The sequence below is a fragment of the Hordeum vulgare genome, chromosome 5H, assembly GCF_904849725.1.
Source record: "Hordeum vulgare subsp. vulgare chromosome 5H, MorexV3_pseudomolecules_assembly, whole genome shotgun sequence".
Lineage (NCBI taxonomy): Eukaryota > Viridiplantae > Streptophyta > Magnoliopsida > Poales > Poaceae > Hordeum > Hordeum vulgare.
Window position 1 is genome coordinate 573,646,833 of NC_058522.1, and position 7,437 is coordinate 573,654,269.

The window sequence follows — 7,437 nt, forward strand, 5'->3', positions numbered from 1 at the left end:
CGTGGACGGACCTTTTTGCGAAGACTTTCTTGGCGGTGGTAGTGCTTTTGCACTACCAGGGGCCCAGCGGTAGTACCGCTGGAGTGCCAGCGGTAGTACCGCTGCAGCCAGCGGTAGTACTGCTAGCTGGCGGTAGTACCGCTGCAGTCAGTGGTAGTACCGCTGGAGTGCCAGCGGTAGTACCGCTGCAGCCAGCGGTAGTACCGCTGGAGCTCGGGCAGAGAGTGGGGGTAACGGTCTGATTCCTTCCCCCATTATATAAAGGGGGTCTTCTTCCCCCTTGGCCTCATCTATCCGTTGAGCTCTTGTTCTACCTCCGTTGTTGACATTCTTAGAGCTTGCTAACTCTCAATCCCTCCAATGATTCTTGCTTGTTCTTGAGGGAAAAGAGAGAGGAGATCCAGATCCACATCTCCACCAATCACTTTCTCCTCTATGTGAGGGGAACCCCTTGGATCTAGATGTTGGAGTTCTTTGTGAGCTCCTTGTTCTTCCTCTCATATTTCTCCATAGCTTTTGTTGTTGTGGAGGGATTTGAGTGTGAGGGACTTGACCACTTCGTGTGTTCTTTCCATTGCATTAGTTGCATCGGTTTGAGTTCTCCACGGTGATATGTGGAAGTGAGAAGTTGAGAAGCTTACTACCTTTGGTACTTAGTACCCTAGATATTGTTCTTCGCGGATGCTTTGGCGTCCTAGAAGCTTGGTGGTGTCTTGGAGCTCAATCATTGTGGTGTGAAGCTCCGGGCAAGCTTCGGGGTCTCCAATTAGGTTGTGGAGATTGCCCCGAGCAATTTGTACGGGTACCGGTAACCGCCCCCAAGGGTTGCCACGTGTACGGGTTCGGTGACCGCCCTCAAGGGTCCCTTAGTGGAATCACGGCATCTTGCATTGTGCGAGGGCGTGAGGAGATTACGGTGGCCTTAGTGGCATCTTGGGAGCATTGTGCCTCCACACCGCTCTAATGGAGATTAGCATCCGCAAGGGTGTGAACTTCGGGATACATCATCGTCTCCCCGTGCCTCGGTTATATCTTACCCGAACCTTTTACTTATGCACTTTACTTTGTGATAGACATATTGTTTATTGTAATATATCTTGCTATCACTTAGTTGTTTACCTTGCTTAGCATAAGTTGTTGGTGCACATAGGTGAGCCTAGTTGTTTGTAGGTTTTGTGCTTGACATATTAAACGTTAGTTTTATTCTGCATTTGTTCAAGCCTAAACCTTAATTATTTTAAAGCACCTATTCACCCCCCCTCTAGGCGACATCCACGTCCTTCCAATTTCAATTTAACAGAATTATTATTTTGGGCAAATGTAGAACCAATGTTGGACCTTGCCAGACCAACTTTAATCTAAAACGAATTATCAAGGGGGTCCCCATAACAACCCCGATCGTGTTAGGAGCGCTCAATTATGGAACATAATACCGGTAGCCGAAACTAATGGGGCAAAGGTGGAACAAAACACCAGGCTAGAAAGGCCGAGCCTTCCACCTTTTACCAAGTATATAGGTGCATTAAATTAAATAGCATTAATATGGTGATATGACAAGGAACCCATGTAATCACATGGAAGCAACTGCACCTGCAACTAGCAACGCTACACAGGGTTACGCAAGCAGTAACATAGCCAATCAGTGGTTTGCTAGGTCGAACAGGTTGAAGGTTATCATGGCATTGTTGAGAGGCTGATATTTAACATGTGGTAGGCAACGAGACATAATCGATAGAAGCGATAAAACTAGCATGGCAATGATAGTAATGGTATCTGGGGAAATGGTCATCTTGCCTGAGATCCCGCTTGGAAGAAGAGCGACTCCGTGAAGAGACGAACCGACGTAGTCGAACGGTCCTCACATCCGACACGCATGCGGAACTCTATCGAGACGGAGGAAACCGTAATCACAAATCAATGAACGGAATTCACCACACAATGCACAACACATATGATGCATGAGCAGTTGAAAACAAACAAGACACGACATGACAATTCACACAATCAAACACTACACATTAAGTGAAGTTCAATATGCAACGAGTTGCATATTGACGAAACTCCACGTTCAGTTATTTAGTTCTATCCCGACTAGATACACGTCAATATTAAATGTGGTTAAACATGGCAAGAGGTGAAGCGTAATTAAACTATCTATCTAGGCATTTTAAATGAGGTCGGAAATGACATATAACATCTCCGAAATGACCTCACATGTTAATTTACAATTCTGTCCAGATCTGAACTAACACATTTAGTTAGTTGTTAAACAACAAAACAAATAGGTTAACGTGATTCTACGCGTCATTACAAGCAATTTACACATAGAGAACATGTCCAACGGAGCTACGGTTCAAAAGTTACAAGCACTGCAAGATATGATGACATGAATGCAATATGTGTGCAACGACGGCTACGAGCACTTCAAAACATACCAACAGCAAGATAAAATGAAACTACACGAGATTCTAAGCAAGTTTCATGTAGGACATGATCAAATCAGAGCTACGGTACAACATCTACGAGCAAAACAAGAAATCACTATAAACTGCCAAAATCAGCCACATAGCATATTCTACACCCCACAACTACGAGCTACTCAACTCAAATATAATCAACCAAGGCATGACACGAAAGAGGGCAAGAAGCACTACAACAAACAACTAACAACAACTAGCATGGCATCATGGATCACTAGGGAAAGAAGTCACAAAATGGCACCCCACACACTATTTCAGACTTAGTGAAAATTACACTTCATGAAAGTGCAGTTTTTGATCTGAAAGCCATATTGACAGCAGCAAAACCTATGGCTACAGGACTCGAAATGGCATGAAAATTCCCAGAATGCTAGAGAAACACAAGGGCTACAACTAACTCCATTGGACCAACCTCAAAAGAGCTACATATCACAAGATACAAGCAAGACAAGACAGCAACAAAATATAACAGATTCCAGACTTGGAAATATTTCAGCACCTCCAAATCAGCACTATTTCTAGCAACTTGAGGGCAATCCAATTACACCTAAACATGCATTTCTATTGCAACCAAAAATACCATGGGCTAGTCTAAACATCCAAGAACAACTCCCTAGTTGACAACTTAAACAAACGAAACACGGAATAAATCCTACGAAATAAACAAAAGGGCAACATGGCCAAATATCGCGCGATCTAATTTACTCAAAAGCTAAAACTAATTGCACAGAAAAATCCATGGGATTTTTCTACCCCGAAAACATATAAAATATGTGGGGTTGCACAACAAAAATAAAGCCACACCTAAATGCGAGATAATAACCTATACACGGGAAAATAAACTAGCGCAATTCCCTACACGCAAAAATACCAATGACCGCTCTAAAATATGTGGCAAAGGTGTCCCTAAAACATGGGCATTTTATCTAAGGCATACGGGCAACCCAGTCTTGCGCGAAAAATAAATACGGCGTCTATCCTATCTAGACAGCACGCTAACCTATGCATTCGACATGTCAAACAACATCAAATAATTATGCAAGTTTTATAAACGGGTTCTACGCATAAAACTACATGAAAACCATATACAATACGCCTCGTTCCGACTTACGGTTTAAAAGATACGGTCGATCTAATATGTCTATTTTTCTGGAAATAATATTTGCTAAAACATCCTAAATTCCCTAATGGGCCGAACTAGGCGCAACCTAACAAAACTAAAAAAATGCACATGCGGGGGATAGTCTCGGCTGAATGGGGGAGCTCACCTTGGGCCTAGGGCGTTGGCAGGCCTGGAGAGGAGGAGGCAGGCCGAGGCGCTGGCCTGGGCCGGCTCGGCTGGCGAGGGAGGCTCGTTGGGCCGGCCATACAGCAAAGGAAGGCCGCGGCCCACAGCCAGGGCGAGGCCCAGGCGCGTCGGGTCAACGCCACGAGCGGGAGGCTTCGTTCCTTCTGTGCTCTCCCCGCGAGCAGAGGCGGCCGCCGTCGACTAAAGGCGAAGCGGCCGAGTGCGGCGGCGGGACGGGGATGGTCCCCCCGGACCGGATCGGACCGAATCCGGCCGGCGATGGTCGACGGAGCACGCGGCGGGTCGGCGGCGAGCTGGCGGCGAAGGAAGCTGCGGGCAGTGGCCGTGTCCGGCGGGTGTAGCTGCCAGGAGGCGCGGCGAGCCTGGCAGGGAGCTGCAAGCGGCGGGGTCCACCCCGGGCAGGCGGCGGCCGAGGCTCAGGCGCGGGGCACGGGCGGCTGCCGGCGACGAGGGCATCCTGGCGAGGAGCAGAGGAGCTCGGGAAAGGAGAAGGGTTGGCATGGGACGGATCTGGGCCGTTGGATCAGAGATCCGGCGGTACAGATCGGTGCCTTGGTTTGGATCAGATCTGGGAGGAGAGAGAGCTGGCTGCTAGGGTTTCGGAATTGCACGGTTTTCGAGGCAGGATTAGGGGAGGCCTAAAATGGAAGGGGAGGTGTGTTTAAATAGGAAAGGGGGGCTAGGTTTAGCGATTTTCCGTCCCGGATCCAACCGCGCGGTCGGATTCGACTAATTCCGAACGCGTGACGCACGAGTGGTTGTGTAGAGTATGTTTACCGGAGACGAGAGAGAAACGGGCGGCGCGGCAACGATTTTTAAAACAACGACAACCGTCCGACGGTAGACCGAATACGGTGCTGCTACGGTCGACCGTTCGGGTACCAGACGGTCTCCGATCGCGATGAAATTCGACAGGCGGCCTGGCTATAACTAATTACGACCGCATGCCAAGTTTCACCCCGATCAGAGAAAGTTTTACGCACACTTTTAAAACAGGGTTTGACGATGCCGCGGGCGCGTGCGAGTGCGGTCGGACTAGGAACGAACAACGACGAGAACCAGCAACTAACAACGGATGCAAGTTTTGAAAACTGGCGGCAACGGAGATGCCGATGCAATGCAGATGATGCGCACGATGCGATGATGATGCGACAAATAAAATAAATCACATGACGAAAACGGAATAGAAGGGGGAATCTTCTGGGGTGTCGGCACCGGGCTGTCACACGAGGGCAGACATATGCGGGTTGATGGGGTTGTACATTAGGGGTAGGCCTACAGACGTGCTTCCCAAGGCCCACCTAGGACCCCATACAGACATCAGTGTCCTTCAAGTCACCGGTGTAGTCTCAACCTCACTCGGTACATCGTGCCATCACTCGGAATACATGGAGTCACTCGGATCACCTTGTGTCAGTCGGACATGCACCGACACTCAGACCACAGCAAAACGATGGCATCGAAGAGGCTGCAACGGATAAGGACTTAAACCATCACATGAAGTGTAGTGAAGACCCGTGTTACCAGTAACGCCATGAGTTATAGCTGCCATTTCTAGTAACTCCCTTATTTATTAGCATTAACTCGCCTTGTAATGAAGCTCAGTCGGTCGTGGCATACACTACATAAGCCACTCCCGGGCTCCAGCTCAAGGGTTCAACAGCTTGTAATCTCACATACCCCACAAGAAAACATCAGCCTCAGGGCTCGAGACGTAGGGTTGTTACCACTCCCGAGTGGGGCCCGAACCCGTACATAGGAGTCTATCCACTTTGCTTAGTTAGGCTTTGCCCCTTCATCCGTACCCCCCGGTACTATTCCTAGGGTCATTCCCACGACAGTTGGTGCCCACCGTGGGGCTATGCGTCTAGCAAATCCAACGCAGTTGGAGTTTTTTACATTTTTCGTCAACATGATGACACTCGGCGGAGAGATCCTCTTCGGCTCCATCACCTTCCTCGTCGACGACTCATCGTGGCTGCAAGATGTGCCTCTGGACACCGACGCCCTCCCTACTCGAGGTACGTCGCATTTCAGCGCAGTTGCGCACGGAGTCCTGATCCGGCAACCATCAGTGTCGTACCACTCGGCGCCCCCACGCCCCGATACAGTTCGTCGCAAGCGCTTTGGAATACACGATTTTTCCACTTGACTCTGAGGGAAGGCGGTGTTGCTTGGATACCTTTTTTTGCTTCAAATACGAGACGATGTGGGAAACACATGATAACTGGAGAAACACACTTCTTGAAAGCTGGTCGTCGGGTGGACAAGCCATGCATGTTGAACAGTTGCGGGCCAAACTGGGGACTGTTTCATCGGACCTGAGCAACTGGAACAGGAATACCTTCAGGTCTGTTAGAAAAGAAATTAAATCACTGAAAAATGATTTGGATAGACTTCGGGGGGAACCAGGAAGGCTTGGACTGTCCCATGTCGAGATGAAAATCAATGAGAAGCCGCTCGAGCTTTATCACAGGGGAAGAACTCATGTGGTGTCAGAGATCCAGATTGGAGTGGTTGTCGGCTGGCGATTGGAATACACGATTTTTCCACTTACGGTCTAGCGAAAGGCCTGAAAGAAATATGATTAAAACAGTGGCCAATTCACTAGGGGTGCTAACAACTGATGCCGGGGAGCTAAAAACTTTGGTGCGGGATTTTTATAAAACCCTTTACACTTCAAGGGTGTTCAGGGAAGGGATCAGGTCTTGCAACACGTACCGCAGAAGGTCACACAACAGATGAATGGAATTCTCACGGTGCCATATACAAATGATGAGGTAAAACTGCTCTCTTTCAAATGTTTCGGACTAAGGCACCATGGCTTGATGGGTATCCGGCTCACTTCTACCAACGGCATTGGGACATTTGTGGTGAAGAGGTAACCAACGCGGTTTTGAGGATTGTCAGAGGAGAGGATGTGGTTGACTACATTAATGACACAGTGCTGGTGTTAATCCCCAAGGTACTGAATCCAACACACCTTTCTGAGTTCCACCCTATTAGCCTGTGCAACGTAATTTACAAAATTGCCTCCAAGGTAGTGGCAAACAGACTTCAACTCATCCTTCCAGAGATCATATCAGATGAGCAGTCGGCATTTGTACCTGGTAGGCTAATCACTGACAATATTGTATGTGCATACGAGTGCTTACATTTTATGAAACTGAGCAAGGCGAAGTCAAATAGCTTTTGTGCCCTAAAATTGGACATGATGAAGGCATATGACAGACTGGAATGGCCTTACCTACGAGCTATCATGGAGAAATTTATTGGGGTTTGCCCAATCATGGATTCAAATAATTATGGGTATGGTAACGTCCGTCTCTTTTTCAGTCCTTTTCAATGGTGAGAAGCTTGAACAATTTACACCATCAAGAGGTATTCGACAGGGAGATCCTATCTCCCCTTACCTTTTCTTGATTGCAACAGAGGGCCTTTCGTGCCTTTTAAGATCCAGTTCGCGGTCGTCAGGGTTTGAAGGGGTTAAGGTGGCACCAATAGCCCCATCTGTGAACCACCTCCTTTTGCTGATGATAGCGTGTTGCTTTTCAAGTCAAGTGTTGAGGGGGCGGCCAAGGTATCAAACCTGCTGAATATATATTGCAATGCTTCCGGTCAGAGGGTAAATCATGATAAGTCCTAAAT